The sequence below is a fragment of the Pelodiscus sinensis genome, chromosome 1, assembly GCF_052426305.1.
Source record: "Pelodiscus sinensis isolate ZL-2025 chromosome 1, ASM5242630v1, whole genome shotgun sequence".
NCBI lineage: Eukaryota > Metazoa > Chordata > Testudines > Trionychidae > Pelodiscus > Pelodiscus sinensis.
In genome coordinates, this window is record NC_143052.1 from 341,555,522 (window position 1) to 341,576,896 (window position 21,375).

The window sequence follows — 21,375 nt, forward strand, 5'->3', positions numbered from 1 at the left end:
AGGGGGAGGGGGACAGATGGTGAGCTGCTTTGACATCCCTTACCATGGAGTGCTCACAGAGCTACTTATGAAGCTGCTCCCGGCAGCTGAGGATGTTGTAGGAAAACCGAAGGGGAATCCCAAGATGCGCAGAGATCAGCTCTGCCTTCCCACAACACTGCACTGTGGGAGACATACCCACAGGGCGTTGCTCACGTTGTGGATGATGGTGCCCCCAACGTGGACATGATCTGTTGACGGAACAAGTGTCAACACCTCTGCCGATTTTTGTTTTGTCGACCTTTGGGTGTTGGCATAGGTTCTGTTGACAAAACTCGGTAATGGAGACGTACCCTTTGTTGAATGAGCTACGGAAAGACAAAGGCCTTACAGAGGTTGCTAGGCGCCTGGGGTAAAATCTGAAACTGAGACTCTCTACCCAGGGGTGGTGGCTTAAGATAGCGCTGAGGGAGGCAAGCCCCCAACTCCACCCCTTCTGCTCAAGCCCCACCCTCCATTACGGGAAGATGGGGGTGGCACACAGCCCGAGCCTCCTCAGCCCCGAGCACTGGGGGAGGGAGGGAGAGCAATGTGCGGCCTGAGCCTTCCCAGCCCCGGAACACGGCTCCAGCCTCCTTGGGCAGCACACAGCCCCATCGGAGCAGTGTGAGGGAGGAGGGCATGCAGTCCAGGAGCACAGGGAGGGTGGGTGCTTGGAGGCAGCAACACTCTGCCCCCATTACCCCTACAGTAGGCATGGAGTATGGGTGGGACCAGATTGGCGGTTTGGGAGGCAGTGTCTTCTCCTGCCTAGCATACTAGCCCCCCATGTCTCTACCCTTCGAAAGCAATTACCATTGAGGGGAGGAACATGGTCTGGGGGGAGGAGTGTTAACTTGGAGAGTGAGCCTGTCCCTCACCCATCTGGCAGTGGTGGCTCCTGTCTCATGGGGCTGGGCCTGGTTCCCTACGCCAGTCATTGCAATCTGCCCCACAGGGTAGGGGCAGCCACCCCTCCATGTAATGAAGCTTCAGCAGGCCAAATCTGAATGGCTCTGCTGCCCCACATACCAGGTCACACCACCCCTCAGTTTGGGGTCCCTCTCACAGGGCTTGAGGCAAACTGCCCTTTGGCCTTCCCCCCAGGTGCACTGTGAAAGCAGGGCTGAATTAAGACATGCCGAAGCCCTAAACTACATCACGTTTAAGAAGCCCCATAGCATTACCAAAAAATATGTTTTATTCTAACAGAAAGGACAATGAAAATAGAAATAATAAAGTTTTATATTTGCATTTACACCAGTATACAGGTGAGAACGCAACTAAAAACAATCAATTTTATTGTATTTAGAGGCCCCTCATAATCTAAGGCCCTAAACTGTAGCTTACATGGTTGGTGTGTAAATCTGGCGCTCTGAGGAAGGCACTCAGATGCCACCATGAGGAGAGTGGAACACAGAATAGACTAGAACACATTACGCTTTAGGTCAGGGCTGTGGATCTGGTTCACTTTTCACTTACACCAGTGCAATTACAATGGAGTAAATCTAGCAGGCGGTAAAAACCAGGCCCTATGTGAGCGAACCACAAGGATACAAAATGTTCACAGCCCAAAGGAAGCCAGGAGAAATTACAAACAGCAAGGTACATGGAGAGGTTTGTGAACTCGATGTAGGAATGAACTTGGAGCCAATTTTCAGGGAGCCTTGGCTGATTTCGGATTGAAAGCAAGTGCATCAATAGTTTGGGCTATTTGCTTTGAGCTCGGAGCTTAGTTCTCATTTTGCCTTGCAGCAGGAACGGTATTCGTAGCATGTCTCCACTCTGAGATTAGGAGCAACTTTAAGACAGACATTGCAAGCAATACCTAGTGCTGAATTATTTTTCATGCCAGTAACAATTTAATTCAGTGTGCATACCCATTCAGTCTTGGGTCTTTCTACTACTCAAATCAACACAGGGTGCTACTTTGGGTGGGAGCAGCTGATTTTTGTTTTAGGGCTTTTTTGTGATATTGCCACTTATCCATTAGGAACTGCTCTGAACCCCCTTATTTTATACTGACTACCTGTGGTATTGAAACAGTTTTTGTCATGGGGGAGCTGAGCTGCACCCCTCCTTACCCAATACACCCCTCACTGCCCCCAGAGCTGGGTCCAGCAGCTGGGACCCTACATTTGGGGCTGGTGGCAGGATCCCAGGCCCAGTGGCCAGGCAGGATCCCACATGTGAAGATCCTACAATAATAACAGCTAACACATTTTTCTACCAAGGATCACCCTGGACCAACAATGGAGTCCCCAAGCACCAGCAGGCCCAGTGACCAAGACCCCCGGTGGAAGGGGCTCAGGTATGGCATGTCCAAAACCTGGGGGTGCTAGAGCCCCCCTACTTCCTGCACCTCTGCTGCCTACCAAACAGCAGCCATATTTGTTTACTACCAGCTCAGGCAGAATTAGAATCGGTGACTTAAACATGACTTCAGAGGGACTTGTCATATCCTTATATGGCCTACAAAGTGACAAGCTTTGACAATTCTTACCATCCCCCACTGTTAAAGTAAAAGTCTGTGATGTCACACTAATAGTTCTTTTCAACTTCCCATGTGTGAATAAGAAAATCCAGCCCTGGATCTGGCACAGACGTCACAGGATGTTCTGAGACTTTTCAAATTGGGCTGTGACAGAGAGCATTACGTCACAAGCTGCACTGTAAAACCAAAGCTCACTAAGTGAGTCACCTGGAAACAGGAAATGTTTTCAAACTCGAGAAAAAGAGATGAAGAAATGGAATCAGCCTACACAGACTTGTCATTTAAAACGTATGACATCTTAATGTATGAGGAAATCGTACCACAGTAGCTCTAAAATTAGCCACAGATAATTAATATACTATCAGCATTTATCTCAAATTAGCACTACGTTGGTGAAGGCTTTTATGAAAAGAGCCTTGGATTTCCCCTACAAAACAAAAATCGGGGGCATATTGACCGAAACCTACTCTGTGAAAAAAAGTTTCAGAGGAGTAGCCGTGTTAGTCTTTTATAACTGAAAAAACTTAAAAAACAACCAATGGTCCTGCAGCACCTTAGAGACTAATAAAAAATGTAAATGGTTTCATGAGCTTTCATGGGCACAACCGACTTCTTCAGATGAATGAAGTTAAGAGGTCTGGGGTACAAATAAATAGCAGAGAAAGAGAGAGGATGGGAGGGAAAGAGAAGGAAAAAAAGGGGAAAAATATTGTCAATTAGAGTGTCCCTGCTAAATGAGGCTTATAGAGTAGGTTCTGAGAACCCAGTGCTTGGCTTTTTATGTCATTAGGGTATAGAATGTAGCGGCCCATCCAGTTCGGGTCTTTGTTCAGGTGTTTTCAGATGTCAAACTTGTAAATGAAACCAGGTTATGCAGCTTCCCTCTCCAGATGGTTTTTGAAATTGCTTTGTAATAGTGTAGTCACTTTGAGATCCATTAGTGAGTGCCTGGGCAACTTAAAATGTTCCCCAAGAGGTTTCTTTGTGTTACCATTTCGAATATCTGATTTGGGTCCATTAATCCTTTGTCATAGAGGCTGTTCAGATTGGCCAATGCACATGGCAGAGGGGCATTGCTGGCACTTAATGACACAGATGATATTGGTGGTTGTGCAGTTATATGAGCCTCTGATGTGGTGGCTTATATGGTTAGGTCGTGTGCTGAGGTCACTTGTATAGATGTGTGGATAAAGTTGGCACCAGAGCTAATTGCAAGGGTGGGTTCCTGGATGAGCATGGTGGAGGTCTGCCGCATGGTTGCTGGAAAGAATTTATTTGAGGTTAGGGCATTGTTTGTAGGAGTGGATTGGCCTTTCCATCAAGGTCTGTGAGGGTATGTCTACACTAGCTCCCTAGTTCAAACTAGGGAGGCTAATGTAGGCATTCGAAGTTGCAAATGAAGCCCGGGATTTAAATATCTTGGGCTTTATTTGCATCTTCCTGTCCGGGTGCCATTTTTAAATCCCCTTAGTCCGAACTAACTGCCCGTGGCTATACGCGGCAGTCAAATGTTAACTCAAACTAAGTCCTTAGTTTGAGTTAACTGTTACACCTCATTCCACGAGCAAGACGGCAGTGGGTGATCTTCTGTATAAGTTGTTGAGACATAAAACCAAAGTGTTGATCACTTGTGGTCACTGAAGAGCCTATGATGTTTATTGGATGGATGAGAACCTGGGCATTTGGCCAAAACTCACCTCTGCTCATTATAGTCTGCCTCGTACAGATTCAGCTGTATGCACTATTTATCCTCACGTTTTGTTCAAAATGGTTGTGTAGTGTTGCTGTGTAAGAGAAGAGTGTGCAGCATTTCAGGGATCAGTGAAAGGAAGCCTATATATCCCCTGCCTTTGTCAGAGTTGTTTTAAAACCTAATTAATGTGTATACAGGATTTTGAGATCAATTGAACTTCTTATAGAAATGCAAAGCAGCACGGTTATTAGCAAAGTGGGTGTTTTCTCTTTGGTTTTCTTGTCTATATTGGATAAGATCCTCACTTGCTGGAATTTGGCATGTGGCCCATAATTTCAGGGGAGCTAAGCTAATTTGTCCCAACAAGGATCCAGCCCGTTAGCTCTCAGTGCAGAATAGCACCAGCTGCGGACACTGGAATTCTAAAGATTTTATGTTGCATTGAAGCACTCAGTAAAATATCTTCCATTGTCTAATTAAACTTCTATTTCTATTTGCATCAGAACGAGAAGCGGGGATACTATTGCAGGGGTGGTAAACCCACTACAGTCTCAGTCAGAAGGCAGTAAAGTTCAACTGAAAGAGCATAATTACAGCACATTCTTTTATAAAGGTCTCGCAATGCACTTCACAAAGCAGTGAGTTACAAATTGGTAGTGCAATGACTGTAGGGTAAATCCTGCCAATTGTTTTGCGACTGTGAAAGGCCTGGTCACAGAAGAGGTGCAGTTCTACTGTGCAAGAGATAGGACAGCTGTATTAGAGTCTTCACAGGAGGTATGTCCCCCCATGGACTGTGGAGTCCAATTTTGTAGGACTCCACCATTGTGAAGGAAGGTTTCAGGAGCAGTCTCCCTGCTCCTGGACAAGGAGGAATGCAGCCACAAAGCAAATCCACTACCATCCCATGTCCTGAGTGGGAGAATTTGTACTGTTCACACATGCGTCCGACAAACTAAACCTGCATATTCAGAGAGGAGGATGTGTTCCTTGTACGGAAGTGAGGAAGACCTTGTGTGGAAAGCAATAAGTCATATACAGGCTTGGTGCTTAGAAGCATTTTTGGTAAAGAAGAGAAAATGCTTCTCTGCTAGCTACAGCCACCTGCCTCTTATTATTGTACACTGGCTAATGTTTATCCTACGAATTAAGGCATCACAGAATGCACAAGAAACTCACATTGCAGGCCTGGTTATCTGAGGCTATGTCTACATTACAGCATTATTTTGAAATATCTTATTTCGAAATAGTTAATTTGAAATAAGTTATTTTGAAATAACACGTCGACACACAAAATGCATTTCGAAATAGTGTTTTGCTATTTTGAAATAGTGCGTCCACACTGAGTGGATGCTGAATCGCATTTAAGACCGACTGGAACCAGGTCCAGCATGGCATCAGGTCAAAAGTTACTTTGTGTGGCTGCTGCCTGAGTCTATCTGAGGCCTGTGCTTAAAGGGATCCCTCCCGACAGCTGGTTCTCAGGTTACTCTGTTTACTTGCCTACCTCGATGAGGGACAGCAAAGCATTTTGTCTCTGCATGTTCTGGTTGCCCTCACTTGGGACACCACAGCACTCTGCAGCATGGAGCCAGAGCTGCCCCATGGCACTCTCGTGCTGCTTGTGGATGCGTTGCTGTGAGCCTGGCTGCACTTTCTGCAGCCTGCCATCCGGGAGGTCCACTGGGGGGCTGTCAGTAACCAGGAGGCCCTGAGGGAGAGCTTCCACCCTGAGGAGCACTAAGAGCCTCCCTTGTCTGCCCGATTGGGGGCTCGTACCCCATTCCTCCCTCACGCCCTTCCACTTACCCCACCCTAACCCCCCTTCCTGATGTCAAATCAAATACACATATTTTCATGAACACAAACTCTCTTTATTTAACAAAACTGGTGGTGGGGGGGTGAAACTCTGGTGAGACTGGGGAAAGGAGGTGGGAGAGGGGAGAAGAGAGGGTGGGAGAGGGGAGGAGGAAACCTTGGAGGAGGGAGCTGGAAGGGGGAAGCAAAGGGCAGAAGTGGGGAAGGGAAGCTCAAGGCTCAGGGTTGGGGGTCTCGCCGGGCCAACTTAATTTTCATGCAAACCTGCTCCTGGGTTCGCATGTGGCCTTTGGTGGCCAGGCTGGCAGCTATCCTGCCATAAAAGGCTGTGTTCCTTCATCTAGTGCAGAGATCATGGACGCTGGGGGCATCCCCCCTAAACCTGAATAAGGTCCATGATCTCCACCTTGGACCAGGAAGACGCCTGCCTTCTCTGGGCGCTGTCAGGCTCCTGGGAGCTGGCAGACTGCTCCTGGGGAGCGGTGGAGGGCTGGCTGCCAGTGGCTTGCTGGCCTATGTTTTGGGGCCACTGGGTCAGGGGCAGTGACTGCTGGCTCTGGGCTGGCAAGCTTGGAGCTGGCACAGGTACTGTCACCAGAGTCAACCCATTTAAGGGCTCCGGGGAGGAGGGAAAGGAGAGGAATGTTCTTGGCTGAGGCTGGAGTGGCCACCAGGGCACCCTGGGAAGGCTGGAGGCCCCCTATTTCGATATGTGTCTACACAGCACTTATTTTGAAATAGCTATTTTGAATTTGGCGTTATTCCTCGTGGAATGAGGTTTACTAAATTCGAAATAAGCAATCCGCTATTTCGAATTAATTTTGAAATAGCGGTTTGTCTGTGTAAACGCAAGGAAAGTTATTTCGAAATAACGGCTGTTATTTTGAAATAACTTTGCTGTGTAGACATACCCTGACAGTTAATAGCTACTTCTTTCACTGATCTCAAACACTGAACACGCAGTCCACCAAGGGAAATATTATTTTTCACAAGATGTTACACAGCAGGATTAGGAATCAGTTGATGATTCTGAGGAGAAACAAACAAATGCATTGATAGGATCATACACACAAACTTTTACATCAGGCCTAGAATTTACTCACTGTGTGATGGTCCAGGTATCAGGCCAATGAAGTATTCATTGCAAAGGAGACAAGCAACTACGGTCATCTTTACACCACAAACTTTGGTTGATGCAAGTTATGTCAGCATAGAGGCACAGCCATTCACATGTCACTTCTGAGCACGCACATTTGGCTCCGTGTTCCGGCACTGTGCGTATTCACCTTCTGTTGATCTACAATGCAGTGCACCGTGGGTTGGTACCTCCCCGTGCAACCTACCACAGCCCAGCATGCTGTCTTTTGGGAAGTTTTAGCAATGCATAGTGGGGCAGAAACTAGTCATGTAGGGGTGCTTGGGGGCAAACAGTTCAGTGTTCAGTGTTTATTACACTACGGCTACGTCTACACTGGCCCCTTTTCCGGAAGGGGCATGTTAATTTCACCTATCGTAGTAGGGAAATCCGCAGGGGATTTAAATATCCCCCGCGGCATTTAAATAAAAATGTCCGCCGCTTTTTTCCGGCTTTTAAAAAAGCCGGAAAAGAGCGTCTACACTGGCCCCGATCCTCCGGAAAAAGCGCCCTTTTCCGGAGGCTCTTATTCCTACTTCAAAGTAGGGCGCTTTTTCCGGAGGATCGGGGCCAGTGTAGACGCTCTTTTCCGGCTTTTTTAAAAGCCGGAAAAAAGCGGCGGACATTTTTATTTAAATGCCGCGGGGGATATTTAAATCCCCCGCGGATTTCCCTACTACGATAGGTGAAATTAACATGCCCCTTCCGGAAAAGGGGCCAGTGTAGACGTAGCCTACGTGTGTCACTGACCCTGTGAGTTGTGTTAAATGGCAGAGTGATAAGCAAGTGGGTGCTTTCAGAACTGCTTGGCACTCTGCAGCATATGTTCTGAGCTAGTAAAGATGCATTATTTCCCAAATAGAACTTTATTCGTTGACAACATCAGTGCAAAGAAAACGCTGAGCCATTTAGAAACAAATACATTAAATAACCTCACCAAATGAATGAAACCCCACTTTAAAAGGGGCAAAAACATGCATGTCCCTTTCAGCTACGCATGCAGCAGGTCAGTGTGTGTTAAATAGTGGTTGTCCTTAATGTCCTCTGGGGTTATAGGAGATGGGTGCACTGCTGGCATGGAGAGGCAAGCCCCAGCCCCACCACCTCCACCCAAGGCTCCGCCCCTTCCACACCCATCAGAGCCCAGCCCCCATTGTGCCCACTGGACCCTGCCCTACACCCTCTCACACACCTCCCCTTATGGCTGCAAGCCCCTGCTCAAGGCGAGCACAACCCCCAGCACTGGGCAGCCACACAGTGCCAGCTCTCCCCTGATGGGCCCCTGAACACCAGGCAGCCCCAGCACCCCTACATCCTGGCTTCAACCCCAGTCATTGGAGCAGCTGGGCAGTCATGGCCCAAGCCCAGAGAACCACTGGACAGCCTTCCCAGATGGCCAGGCAGCTGCATGGTCCCAGCCTTCTCAGCCAGCTGGAACATGGGCAAAGCTACCCCATCTTTTTGAGAAGGCAGTGTCTTCCCTTGCCTATATTACCCACTACCCATGCCTCGGGTGGAGGGGTAAGAAGAGGCAGCCCCTGATGTCATGTGGAATGTTGAGAGGACTTGTAGGGTGTTGCAACAAAGCTTTCCCTGAAGAGCAAAGACAGACGAATCTGGGCTTGTTGGACCTGTAGGTCCACATGAGTCTGCAGCATCTGCAATTGCTTCCTCTGAAAGGCCCTTCTGTCCTCGTGCATCTCCCTCCTTTTCATATGGGGACTCTCTCCTCTCTACTCTTTCCTTCTCCAGGCTGTTTGCCATGTCTATCTTCCAGGCCCTTTGCTTGAGATCTGATGCAGCCCTGGCTTGCAGGATCTCACTGAACATGTCATCCTGAGTCCTCTGCTGTGTCAACTTCAGTACATTGACGCTGGCTCAACACTATGCAGGCAGGTGGTATTACTGTCAACGTAATAGTGAGCTCACACGGGTGGGAGACATGCCCAGCTATGTCGATGCAAGGTGTCCTATGTCAACCTAACTTTGTAGGGTAGACCGGGCCTAGGTGCCAGTTCCAAGAGTTTAGGTAAATCTCAGAACTTTTTCCCAAGCATACAGGAGATCTATAACTCTTCATTATACTGTACATGCTATGTAAAGGGAAAAAGCCCCACGTGCCTTTGAGTAATGATTGAAAACACAGTGGCTTACAATCACAACAGTGAAGTGTTCTGAGTTATTGCCCTAAAATATGCTGGTGTTGTTTTATATCTCATTTAAGGGTCATTGATTTCACAACACATGCTAACTGAGCCATCTTTGCATTGAATTCCTTAAGGTACCTTATCAGATAAGGAGGAAGTAAGCAAGTGACTACCCTTTGAGTCTCTGTCACTCACCACTAGGGTGGCACCTCCTCCTACCTGCTCCTTCCAGCTCAGATTACCCCTTCCATCATCTCCCTCTTGCTGTGGTCCCACTCATGTTCTGGGACTCTGCATGTTTGCTCTTCCTGACTCAACCCCTCCAGTCAGGTCACTGTAAAGTCTCCCCCAACTGGGTATTAGAGGCCTATTGGATCAGCTGGCTTCCAGCTCCAGACATTTTTTTCCAATACAAAGCCAGATTCAGGGTCATATTTCCAGTGGCTGGAAGAGGAACCCTGCTGACCAGTACTTGGGGTTCCAGTCCAGGGCCCCTATATCTAGTAGATATGATCTCTTTGCACCAAGACCCTATTGCTATTTCCCTGGGCTCCTTCCTTTTTCTGTCTTACACACATGCATGCATGCATACACGCACGCACGCACGCACGCACGCACACACAGGTTTACCAGCCCAAGCTCCTTCCTTCAAGGGAGTAATTGCAGACCACTTAAATCTGTACCCCAAACACCCCTCCATCCTCTCAGAGAGTGACTGCAGAATACTTCCTCTGCAACCCTTCTCTGGTGCCACCTTCTCCACCATTGCTTGGGCCCCTCAGGCGTGGCCTATCTGGTATCAGCCTCTTCTCAACCTCATTAACCCTCAGACACTCCCTCAGTTAATATATCAGCTGGGCATTTTTTTACCCTTAAATTCACTCCTGTTAACATTCCATAGCTCTCCCTTGTACATTTCTAATTGGCCTTTACCTTTTGGGTTTTATTTGGAGGAACTGATACTGCCCACTTTGCCAGTGTGTTACTGCAACTTTACTCTGGTGTCAGACCAATCCTTCTGAAAGAGTTACACTGAGTGAATCTGGAATAATGCTGGTGAAAAAGGATCATTTAAAGAACAAGCACAATGAACCTTACTTCACTAGAAGTATTCAGTGGGATTACTACATGACTGGATTTAGGACTGGGAATATACTTTACATGAGTAGGAGATAGCTGTGTAGAGAGTCTCTGGGTTAAGCTAAAAGGGGTAAAAATCGAGGGTGATATCATGCTAGGAGTCTACTACAGGCCACCTAGCCAGGTGGAAGAGGTGGATGAGGCCTTTTTTAAACAATTAACAAAACTATCCAAAGCCCAAGATTTGGTGGTGATGGGGGACTTCAACTATCCAGACATATGTTGGGAAACTAACACAGCGAGGCACAGGCTATCCAATAAGTTTCTGGACTGCATTGGAGACAACTTTCTGTTTCAGAAGGTTGAAAAAGCTACCAGAGGAGAAGCTGTTCTGGATTTGGTTTTAACAAATAGGGAGGAACTAGTTGAGAACTTGAAAGTGGAAGACAGTATAGGGGACAGTGATCACGAAATAATAGAGTTCATGATCTTAAGGAAAGGTGGAAGGGAGACCAGCACAATTGAGGTTATGGATTTCAGGAAGGCAGATTTTGATAAGCTCAGAGAACTTGTAGGTAAGGTCCCATGGGAAGCAAGACTGAAGGGAAAAACAACTGAGGAGAGTTGGAAGTATTTCAAAGGGACGTTGTTAAGGGCCCAAAAGCAAACAATTCCGCTGTGTAGGAAAGATAGAAAATATGGCAAAAGACCAGCTTGGCTTAACAAGGAGATCTTGCATGATCTCAAAATAAAAAAGGAGTCATATAAAAAATGGAAACTAGGACAACTAACAAAGGATGAATATAGGCAAGCAACACGGGAATGCAGGGGCAAGATTAGAAAGGCAAAGGCACAAAATGAGATCAAACTAGCTACAGGCATAAAGGGAAACAAGAAGACCTTTTATAAATACATTAAAAGCAAGAGGAAGACCAAGGACAGGGTAGGTCCACTGCTTAGTGAGGAGGGAGAAGCAGTAACAGGGAACTTGGAAATGGCGGAGATGCTCAATGACTTCTTTGTTTCGGTCTTCACCGAGAAGTCTGGAGGTGTGCCTAACGTAGTGAATACAAGCAGAGAGAGGGTAAGTTTAGAAGATAGGATACACAAAGAACAAGTTAAAAATCACTTAGGAAAGTTAGATGTCAGCAAGTCACCAGGTCCTGATGAAATGCATCCCAGGATACTCAAGGAGCTGATAGAGGAGGTATCTGAGCCTTTAGCTATGATCTTTGAAAAATCATAGCAGACAGGGGAGATTCCAGAAGACTGGAAAAGGGCAAATATTGTGCCCATCTATAAAAAGGGGAATAAGAACAACCCAGGAAACTACAGACCGGTCAGTTTAACGTCTGTCCCAGGGAAGATAATGGAGCAGGTAATTAAGGAAATCATATGCAAACACTTGGAAGGTAATAAAGTGATAAGGAATAGCTAGCATGGGTTTGTGAAGAACAAGTCATGCCAAACTAATCTGATAGCTTTCTTTGATAAGATAACGAGCCTTGTGGATAAGGGAGAAGCGGTGGATGTCATATACCTAGACTTTAGTAAGGCATTTGATACGGTCTCGCATGATATTCTTATTGATAAACTAGGCAAATATAACTTAGATAGGGCCACGATAAGGTGAGTGCATAATTGGCTGGATAACCGTAGTCAGAGAGTTGTTGTTAACGGTTCTAAATCCTGCTGGAAAGGGATAACAAGTGGAGTTCCTCAAGGGTCTGTTTTGGGACCCGTACTGTTCAATATCTTCATCAATGATGTAGATATTGGGATAGAGAGTACGCTTATTAAGTTTGCAGATGATACCAAACTGGGTGGGGTTGCAACTTCTTTGGAGGATAGGGACCTTATCAAGTTAGAGAAATGACCTTAGCAAGTTAGAGAAATGGTCAGAGGTAAACAGGATGAGGTTTAATAAAGAGAAATGCAAAGTGCTCCACTTAGGAAGGAACAATCAGTTCCATACATACAAGATGGGAAGCGACTGTCTAGGAAGGAGCATGGCGGAAAGAGATCTAGGGGTCATAGTGGACCACAAGTTGAATATGAGTCAACAGTGTGATGCTGTTGCAAAAAAAGCAAATATGATTCTAGGTTGTATCAACAGGTGTGTTGTAAGCAAAACTCGTGAAGTCATTCTGCCGCTCTACTCTGCACTAGTTAGGCCTCAGCTGGAGTACTGTGTCCAGTTCTGGGCGCCACATTTCAAGAAAGATGTGGAGAAATTGGAAAGGGTACAGAGAAGAGCGACAAGAATGATTAAAGGTTTAGAGAACATGACCTATGAAGCCAGGCTTCATGAACTGGGCTTGTTTAGTTTGGAAAAAAGAAGATTAAGGGGGGACATGATAGCGGTTTTCAAATATCTAAAAGGGTCTCACAAGGAGGTAGGCGAAAATTTGTTCCTCTTGGTTTCTGAGGACAGGACAAGGAGTAATGGGCTTAAAGTGCAGCAGGGGAGGTTTAGATTGGACATTAGGAAAAAATTCCTAACTGTCAGGGTGGTCAAATATTGGAATAAATTGCCAAGGGAGGTGGTGGAATCTCCCTCTCTGGAGATATTTAAGAACAGGTTAGATAGACATCTGTCAGGGATGGTGTAGACGGAGCTTGATCCTGCCTTGAGGGTGGGGGGCTGGACTCGATGACCTCTCGAGGTCCCTTCCAGTCCTATTATTCTATGATTCTATGATTATGTATGAAATAAGTGCCATTGTATGCGCTCTACCATACAAGGGCAGATCTGTGATACTCCAGTAACTTTGCTCTGATGTGCTGATCATCTGGAACTTTTTCCAGCTCCTTTCTCCCGATGTAATTCAGTGAAATATATAGCCCTGTCTTTCCAGAATCCCACAACACTCTGAGTAATGCAATTTTTAATCATCATATTTTATTTTTTATTTAATCAGCCTGTGAAGATATTCCATTCACCCCACAAGAAGCTATCTTTTTGTTTTGGATTCTAAACATCCTTTAACAATTAATTATACTTGTGAGTCAGTCCCCTGTAGCTATAAATCATACGCTGGCCGCCACTCTGGAAAAAAGGCTTTCATGGTTTGACAGAGTAGAAGACATTAAGTTCATTGAACACCTCCTCTATTGTTATTTCTCAAGTTTTTCTCTTCAATGTGAATGCTAGTGCTCGGGAAAGGTGTTAAGCTGAGACTTTAGAAACTGAAGTCCTCTGTTTAGCCACAGAACAGGTTTCCTCTGCCGTTGCAATGGAAGAATGACCACAGTACAAACAATTCTCAAACTGTTAAAGTTTATGAGGGAAAATAATCTTTATAGAAACATAAGTAGAGAATGATATTGGGCATGATCCAAAATTCACTGAATCCATGAATCTTACCAATGATTTCAATGGGCTTTGAATCAGGATCATAGTAAACACTGTCCTCCAGTGTAAAAATAGGAATGGAAATGGAAAAAAAAACAAGTAGCAGATATGGGATGGGGAGACAGTGATCAGATCTGGACATGAATTAGGCTGAAATTACTATACAGGATTCAAGGCTGAAGCCAAGTGAAGGCCAGAGTCTCAGTGCCAGATTTAGACTTAGTAATGCTGAAATCTCATGAGATTTCACACAAAGTGGTGGAAATCTTATAAAAATCACACATGATCATGAGGTTTAGCTACATCTAAACTAAAACAGGAAACAGACAAAGTTTAAGTGCCTTAGCTAACTCTCCGGAAGGATTCATTGTTGGTGACAGCATTCCACTCAGAAGTTCACGGCTCTCAATAGTTTGCTACTTTGACCACACCTCACCCTATGGGCCAGATTCAGATACTCTTGGAGTGCATTGACACAGCAATTTGCATATCTTATTTCATATCTTATTTTGTAATAGTTTATTTTGAAATTCAGCACATCTACACAGCACCAAATTTCAAAATAACTCGCTATTTCGAGCCATCCCTTATCTCTCATGCAATGAGGTTTACTGGGATGATGAAATAGCGCACCTGTTATTTTGAAAAATATTTCAAAATAATGGGCAGCTTGTATAGATGCAGGGTAGCTATTTTGGGATACCTCCAGTATCCCAAAATAACCATGCAGTGTAGATGTACCCCTAGTCACATTAAGCAGCACTTTATCCCACTAGAAGTTCCATAGAATGACTTCTGGAGTAAAATAGTGATAGAAATGTAGCCGTGTTAGTCTGGTGTAGCTGAAACAAAATACAGGACTATGTAGCACTTTAAAGACGAACAAGATGGTTTATTAGATGATGAGCTTTCATGGGCCAGACTCATTAAACCATCTTGTTTGTCTTTAAAGTGCTACATAGTCCTGTATTTTGTTTCTGGAGTAAAGTGTGGATAAATCCCTGTAATATTATACTTTGTATTAAGATCTTGTCCTTTTAGGTATATCTTTGTTAAGTGTTCTTATAGAATCTCTGTAACATTTCTCCTATAACTTTGTATTAAGATATATAGATCTTGTAAGAAAAATGTCTTTTGAGCTCTCCCCTTTCCTTGATTGTCCTGTTGAAATGAATAAGGTGTGAATGGAGAATGAAAGGGGAGCACCTCCAGCAGCAGTTGCAAGGGTGGAGAAGGTCTGGGGGCCAGATCCAAGATAATACCTGTAAAGTGAGCTCATGAAGAAGACTGAATATAAAGACACCTTGGGAGTCAAGCAGCAAGTGCCTGCCCTTGGAAGAACTCTCTTTGAAGCAGCATTAAGAAAGGCAAGGTGACAACTAATTGGCTGCATGAGAGGGATAAATATGAGGCATCTTGCAGAGGGACCCTGGGATTTCATCTTGTCAACATGGGAGCATCCATCAGGATCGGCAGAAGCCTGGCTCCAGCCCTCTCCCATCTAACTCACTTGGCCAGTGCAATTAGGGGGAGCAACTTTTGGTAACAACAAGACAGAGTGTGAGAGAGAGTGCATGAGTGTATGTATCCTATGCATATGATAAGTATTGATTGATCTATGTATGTTCAATACATGTGGCATGTTGCCTTACCCCCTGAAAAAGATCCTGGGTGCTTCTTTTAAGCACAACAGAAGTACCACTTGATGTGAAGGATTTCAGAATCTTGCCCCAAATTAGTGTAGAACCTTGGTCATTGGTTTGAGGGATTGAACCTGTGATTTTAGGGCCTAAAATCATGTGCCTCTCTCATATGAGCTAAAAGCCAGCTGTCTCTCTCAGTTAAGGCTGTAGAGCAGACTTAACTCTCCCTTGTCAGTGGTCTCAGCGGCTCTGGGTTTCATTAGCAATAGCATATAGACAGCCATCTACAATCTGTCTGCTTACCTAAATTCTTATACAGTGCCCATCAAGTGGTATTTGTGCCATATATTCTCCTCCCTCCAAACGTGCCACACTTATTAGTATCTATGGGATTGACTTGGAAATATATTTAAAGATTGGTATTTCTGTGCTGGGCATTCAAATTTAATAACAATGTGAGATTGTCAAAATAATAGGCTCACATGGAATAATTTAATACTGCCCTATGCAGAAGATAGACAGAAAATGTATGTTGCCATTCTTTGTGTAAGATGAAGAGCTGGCCTCTGTGTCCAGTTACCCACAGAAAATTCTATGTCATTTACTGTAAGGGCACCCAGCCTTTCCCATGCCTAGGTCTCAGGTGTAACCTTCTCAATATAGGCATCCATCCTTACCCTTTTGTGGGCTCGTGTAAACTTACACTCTGCAGGGTCTTATACCAGTGAAAGAGCTTTACACAGTAATGCCCTATTTGGCCTCTGTTTATTCACTATCACCAAAACCAGAATGCACATGCTAAGCATACAATGCTCGCTGCTCCCAATAAGTCAGATGAGTTTTTCTTGATGGCCCATCAGGAGTAAGTCCATCTGGGAGACTCCAGTTTCTGCATGGTGTCATTGCCACAGGCTTTCAGACTGGCAGCTCTGATCTTGGAGCAGTGTCCTAGAGTTGGTTCCCAAAGAACTTCCTTTTGGACCCCAGTTCATATAGTGAAAATTGAGTCCTGCTTAGTTCTACCTTAACCAGTCCTAACATACTGTAACAGAATTATCTAACCAATCATATCCTACCACGTTAATTGATTTACACCTCGCAAAATTAATTATACAGCAGACAGCAACAATTACCAAACCAGACAGAAATTATGCAGACAAACAAAAGGGAAGTGGGGACCATAATGATAGAACAATAAAGACATGAGGATTTCACAACCCCAATTATTGATAAGTGGAAAAACTTAAAAAACAACAAACAGTCTTTCAGCACCGTAGAGACTAATGGTAACATGAGCTTTCATGGGCACAACCCACTTCTTCAGATGAATGAAGTGGGTTGTGCCCATGAAAGCTCATGATTCCATCTACATGTTGTGTTAGTCTCTATGGTGCTGCAGGACTATTTGTTGTTTTTTAACTTTTTCCAGTTACAGACTAACTCTGCTATCCCGCTGAAGCTGTTAAGTGGTTTCTTGCCAGATGAAATGCTGTTAAACTAAGTTTTCGTTAACCATCTTAAGATCTGTTTCTTTATCTGGTGTTATTGGGTGCCTTTAGTACAGGGTCTGCTTCTTAATAGCCTGATATTACACTACAGGTTGAAGTGACGAGGAGCCCTGTGGCACCTTATAGACAGATTTACTGGAGCAGAAGCTTTTGTGGGCTTATGTTCCAATAAATCTGTTAGTCTATAAGGACTGTGAGGAATATATCATGAGACAAGTGTTAGAATGGAATCCAAAGGGAAAGAGGAAAAGGGCACGTCCCAAACAAACATGGCGACAAAGCTGCGTGGATGAAGTAAAAGCAGCTGGCTTAACATGGGATCAAATCAAGACTATTCCTAAGGATTGCAAGAGATGGAGAATGACTGTGGAGACCCTATGCTCCATTAGGAACCCAAAGGACTAATAGATAGATAAGGTGCCACAGGACTCCGTGTTGCTTTTGCAGATTCAGACTAACATGATACACTACAGGTTGGAACTCTTTAAACTGGGACTCTCTGGTCTAGTCACATCTGTCAGGAGCACAGATGTGGCCAGATGAGAGTCCCAGTGGAGGGCTGGGAGCCTTGCTGCAGGAGTCCATATGGCTATAGAAAAAAAGCCTTATCCCATGTAAGCTGGGGCTGAATTACTGCATGCTATCAGCCAGCTAAAAGGAGAAAGCTGCCCTGGGGGTGGGTGTGTTCCCTCCAAGGCTACGTCTAGACTGGCATGGTTTTCCGGAAATGCTTTTAACAGAAAAGTTTTCCGTTAAAAGCATTTTCGGAAAAGCGCGTCTAGATTGGCACGGACGCTTTTCCGCAAAAGCACTTTTTGCAGAAAAGCGTCCGTGCCAATCTAGACGCGCTTTTCCGCAAAAAAGCCCCAATCGCCATTTTTGCAATTGGGGCTTTTTTGCGGAACATAAAGCTGAGCTGTCTACACTGGCCCTTTTGCGCAAAAGGACTTTTGCCCGAATGGGAGCAACATAGTATTTCCGCAAAATGCACTGATTTCTTACAATAGGAAGTCAGTGCTTTTGCGGAAATTAAAGCGGCCAGTGTAGACAGCTGGCAAGTTTTTCCGGAAAAGCGGCTGATTTTCTGGAAAAACTGGCCAGTTTAGACACAGCCCAATTGTTTAGATCTGCAAGATAATTAACTGTTAACAGTTGATATGTAAATACAGCTGGTGCCAGGAGGGGGAAGGAATCCGAGGTGTGGCTATGTAAATCCAATTCAGCAAGGGCTGATGGAGGATCAGTGTTGCAATGGAATGTGGTGTATTGTAACTAATTTGGGGCGGTTGTGGGGGGTCACAGATCATGCTACCCCTAAGTGTGGGAACTGTAAAATATGACACCAGTGCTTGCAGGAGACACTCCATCATTGTAAGAGGTCTCAGAGGAACAAGTCTGCCCACTGCCAGAGTTGAGTGAACTGAGTTGGGGGGGGGGGGAGCAAGACAGGCTTGAATCAGCCTGCTTCATGCCTGCCAGGTGTGAGCTGTAAGACTAGCTCAACCTGCCCCTTTCTCCCTGGTTTTAAGGACAGACCTAAAGAAGACTTCACGAGGAGTCTTTGGCTGTGTGTACACCAGCAAGATTGTGCAAAATCTGTCTACACTGGCTGCGAGTATTTGCGCAAGAACACTGACGTTGTAATGTACAAAATCAGTGCTTCTTGAGCAAATACTCTGATGCTCCCACTTAGGGATAAGCCCTCTTGCACAAGAAGCCAGTGTAGACAGGCAACGTTAATTTATTGCGCAAGAAAGCCCGATGGCTAAAATGGCCATCGGAGGTTTCTTGCGCAAGAGAGTGTCTACACTGGTACGGATGCTTTTGTGCAAAAGCACATATTTTGCGGAAAAGCACATGCTAGTGTAGACGCTCTCTTGTGCAAATACTTTTAACGGGAAAGCTTTTCCGTTAAAAGTATTTGTGCAAAATCATGCCAGTGTAGATGCAGCCTTTTTGCTAGTCCAGTGGAAGCTGGAATCTTTGGCCAGCCTAGGTGGTGGCTAAAGTGTTGAAATGACTAAGAGCTGAAATCACTGGTTTGGCCGGGCGCCAGACCCATTGAAACCCATGGAGCGGCAGGTGGGAGCAACCAGCAGGCAACCAGTGGAGCAGCTGGTGGGAGTGACCAGCGGGCGGCCGGTAGGAGTGGCAGCAGGCAGCCAGTGGTGCGGCTGGCAGGAATGACCAGCGGGCAGCCGGTAGGAGCGGCGGCAGGCGGCTAGTGGAGCAGCCAGTGGGAACGGCTGGTGGGAACGACTGGCAGGCAGCCAGTAGGAGCAGCACAAAAGTGGCGTAGCCTCATGCTTAAGGAGTAGTCATCAGGTTGATGTGTTAGGGTCTGCACTGACTGGACAGAGCTGTAAGTGGAGCATTTGACGTGGGGTACAGAGAAAGTTTGCGTAAGTGAACGGAACCCTTACTTTGTTAGATTGGTGAGCCTGCTCAATCCTTTTGAGCTGGGACAGTTACTCGGGAGAAGGGGGCTACGAATTCTCTTTGTGGTATTTTCCCAAGATAATGCCATGTGACTTCTCTCTCTCTCTTTCATTAAAAGTTTCTTTTCTACACTCAGACTCTGTGCTTGCGAGTGGGGAAGCATTGCCTCTCAGAGGCGCTCAGGGGTGTGTGAATTTCCCAGGCTCGAGCCGGTTCTGTGTAAGATGGACCCCTAAATATTGAACCCAGCCCTGGTTAATGCCGGGCCTACCCGGTGGAAGGGTTACACGCACATTACAGTTCTCTTTCTGGGACTGGTGAAAATGCTGGCAGTATTTGCTCCCCGCCTAACTCCCCAAGCCTCTTTTCTTTAATAGGGTTTCTTTTCTTTAATCTCTTTAAAAAAAATCCTTTTTGGAGGCAAATGTTTCTTTCCCAGGATGTGTACTGATTTTGAGATCTCCTTTTACTTAATGACATATGGAATTTCTTTTAGGGTTATCTCAGGTCACCTAATAATTTATGGAGTTTATTTTATATCTTTATTTACGTGATTGATAAGCTAAAGGCATTGTGAAAAAATAAACAACACTTCCTTATTCACTTTCTCTGAACCATACATGATTTTATAGACCTGTATTCTATCTTAGTTGTCTCTTCTCCAAACTGAAAAGTCCCCATTTTTTTAAGCTCTCTTCACATGGAAGCTGTTCCATATACTCCTAATCAATTTTGCTGCCGTTCTCTGTATGTTTTCTAATTTTAATATTTTTTTTAGATAAGGTGACCAGAAATGTACATAGTGTTCATGGCATGTGTGTACCCTGGGGCTGCATCTAGACTGGCAAGTTTTTCCACAAAAGCAGCTACGTCTACATTGGACGCTTGAATTTCTGCAAGAACACTGACGATCTCATGTAAGATTGTCAGTGTTCTTGCGGAAATACTATACTGCTCCCGTTCGGGCAAGAGCCCTCTTGCGCAAATGCTTTTGCACAAGAGGGCCAGTGTAGACAACGTGGTACTGTTTTGTGCAAAAAAGCCCCGATCGCAAAAATGGCGATCGGGACTTTCTTGCGCAAAACCGCGTGTGACGGGGTGGAGCAACCCCGCCACTCGAGCGAGGCAGATGGGGCCGCCGCGGAGCCGGCAATCAGCGCGGCAGGCCCGAGCGGGGGCGGAGGGACACGTCATCACGCGGCGCCGGGGCGCGCCGGTGATGACGTCGGGAGAGCAACGCCAGGGACGGCAAGGGGAGGGGGGATAAAAGGAGCCGGGGAGGCCAGGGGAAAGGGGGCGGAACCGGCGGGGCCAGCGGACCTGACTGGGCAGGAGCCAGCGGACCCGACTGGGCAGGAGCCAGCGGCGGCTGGGCAGGAGCCAGCGGCGGCGGAGCAGGAGCCAACGGCAGCGGGGGTGAGACCTGCGGCAGCCAAGCCAGCCGGAGGAGGGGCCCGAGCGAGGGAGGAACAAGCCACGGGAGCCAGGCAAGGAGGCAGCCAAGGCAGCGGGGAGCCCGCAGGGACAGGCGGGTACCCGGAGCAGTGAGGGTCGGCGGAGTGGAGCAAGACCCAGGGCGGGCTGTGTAACCCGAGAGCAGGGGCGTTTTGGGGTACCGGCCCCCCCTGCTACCACTGAGAGGGCACCTCTCAGTGTCAGGGCCCTGGGTTGGGGTCCGGAGAGAGGGCGGGCCCGGACCCCCCACTCCGCCCGGTGACCCAGAGTCAAGTGGTATCCTGAGCGCGGCCTAGGGGCAACAGGAGGGGCGGCGGCCCGGACAGGCGGCCTCGTGACACCGCGTCTAGATTGGCACGACGCTTTTCCGCAAAAAGTGCTTTTGCGGAAAAGCGTCTGTGCCAATCTAGACGCTCTTCTCCGCAAATGCTTTTAACGGAAAAACATTTCTGTTAAAAGCATTTGCGGAAAATCATGCCAGTCTAGACATAGCCCGGCTGTATAAGTGCCATTATGATATTTAATGTCTTCCCTAACAAATCATGTTAATCTGTGTGTCTAATAATTCTGTTTTTTGCTATAGTTTCCAC